Genomic DNA, 2,519 nt, shown 5'->3' with positions numbered 1-2,519 from the left:
TTTTTTTTTTTTTTTTTTTTTTTTTTTAGGGGTCTCTCTTTTTTGTCCCTTTTTCTTCTAAATTTTTTTTTTTTATTTTACTTTTTTTTTTTTTTTTTTTTTTTTTTTTTTTTTTTTTTGAGACAGGGTCTCACTGTATAGTCCCTGTTAGCCTGAAATTTTGCTGTGCAATTGTAGACCAGGCTGGCCTCGAATTCTCAGAGATCCACCTGCCTCTATCTACTGAGTTCTGGGATTAAAGGTGTGCACCATCACATCTATCCCAGTTTTTCTTTTTTAAAAAATGTATTTATTTTTATGTATATGAGTGTTTTGCCTGCATTTGAGTGTACCTGTCAAAAGAGGGGAGAAGAGGGTGTTGGATTCCCTGGAACTAGGGTTTGGAATGGTTGTTAATTGCCACATGCATGCTGGGAACTGAACCCAGGGCCTCTGCAAGAGCAGCCAGTGAGTGCTCTTAACCACTGAGCCAGATACCCCACCCCCGACCCCCAGGTTTTTCTCTTAAATGCTAATAAAATTGTCCTGGAGTTTCCTTCTGAGTCCATTCTTCAATTAGTCTATAAATGAGTCTAAGAACCCAAAGGAAAGACACCAATTTCCCCAGTAGCATGTTGCACCCCAGATGGGACTCATTAAAATTTCCAGTAACAATCAAATCCCGGGCTTCACACATGCCAGGCAAATGCAAATACTCTAGTACTGTGCTTTACCTCCAGCTCTCCATTTTGAATTTTAGCTGGTCTGCACTAGTCTACTGTAGGAGAGCATTCTGAAACATCATCGTCTTGGAATTATATTTAACACAACTCTGTGTACAGGAAATAGGCAGGCCATAACTTCATTCATTACATAGTCATTCCTGGCTATGAAGAAAGAGAAAAAGTTCTCTTTATTCCATGGTACTTTGATGCCTGCTGAAATCTGGGTGTTTAATATTAAGAAGAATGGGGTAGGGGTAGATGAGGGGACAACCCACATTCTCTGCTGTAGGAGAGGAAAATACATTCGGAGTATCTGGGCAAAGCCAACTGGAGAATGTGGAGGACAGCCTCTGCCCACAGAGGTTTTGACATGGAGCCAGCTATTTAATTTTTTAAAAAAGATAGAAGTCATAAGTCTATGCTTTTTTCAAAACATGAGGTTTCCTGATTCTTAAATATTGTCAGTTGATTAAAAATATTTTTTAAAAAATCAGTGAGGGCCCAATAAAATCCATCTGTGTCAGGTCCACATGCTGACAGTTTGCTTCTTTTGATCTACAAGAATTGGCTTTGTTTTCTTTGTTAGATTTATTATTTTCAACCAAACAATACGTGTTAATTAAATGCTAAATTTTTACTAAATTGTGTAGGGCATCATGTCATGGGCAGTGAAGGACAGATAGACTCTTTTATTGCAATAAGGACACAGGGTTCATAACTAGAATTGAAAAAAAAGAGGTTAATGACTTTATCAATAGTTTGTTTCTTTTTGGTTTTAGCACAGTTTCTTTTTTCTAATTTTTTTTTTTTTTGGTCTTTTTTTGAGACAGGGTCTCCCTGTAGCCCCAGCTGTCCTGGAACTCACTATGTAGACCAGGCTGGCTTTGAACTCACAGAGATCTGCCTGCCTCTACTTCCCGAGTGTTGGGACTAAAGGCATGCGCCACCATGCCCAGCTTTTTTTTTCTAATTAAAAGAAAATTTTATTATTTTTTATATTTATCCACCTGCCTCTGCCTTCCAAGTGCTGGAATTAAAGGTATGTGCCACCATGCCTTTAATCCCAGCACTTGGGAGGCAAAGGCAGGTGGATCTCTGTGAATTCAAGGCCAGCCTGGTCTACATAGTACTTCCAGGCCAGCTGGGGCTACAGGAAGACCCTATTTCAAAAAAAGACCAAAAAAAATTTTTTTTAATTTACTATTTTTTATTTTAATGTGTATGAATGTATTGCCTGCATGTGTGTAAGTGCACCCATGTTGTGCAGTGCCCAAGCAGGTCAGAAGAGGGTGTTGTATCCTCTGGAACTGGAGTTACAGACAGAAGCTGCCATGTGGGTGCTGGGAATTGAACCCAAATTCTCTGCAAGAGCAGTCAGTGTTCTCAGTCACTGAGCCATCTCTCAAGCCCCTAGCTCAGTTTCTTTACATGATCCCCAATATTCTGTTTTATTTTCTTAGGTCTTTTTCCAATACTTTTTTCCATTCTCATTTTAGATAACCCAAATAACTCTGTCCTAAGCATTTTGTATTTGTAAAGTATATCTCCAAGAAATATCAAATATTCTCTTTTATTATATTGATAATGTTCTACTGAAAAAGTTTTTTACATTTACCCATATAGTGTACGTGTATGTGTGCATTTGTGCATACGTATGGATGTCATAGTGTGAAGGTCAGAGGACAACATTTGGGATCCTGTTTTTTTCCTTTTAACATGGATTCTGGTTATCAGTTATCAAATTTAGGTCATTAGGCTTTGTGGCAATCATCTTTACATGTTTAAAAAAACACATAAGCCAGGCCTGGTTTAATT

The sequence above is a fragment of the Nannospalax galili genome, unplaced genomic scaffold (assembly GCF_000622305.1).
Source record: "Nannospalax galili isolate Female #2095 unplaced genomic scaffold, S.galili_v1.0 scaffold38, whole genome shotgun sequence".
Taxonomy (NCBI): domain Eukaryota; kingdom Metazoa; phylum Chordata; class Mammalia; order Rodentia; family Spalacidae; genus Nannospalax; species Nannospalax galili.
Note: the sequence above shows the minus strand (reverse complement) of the source record.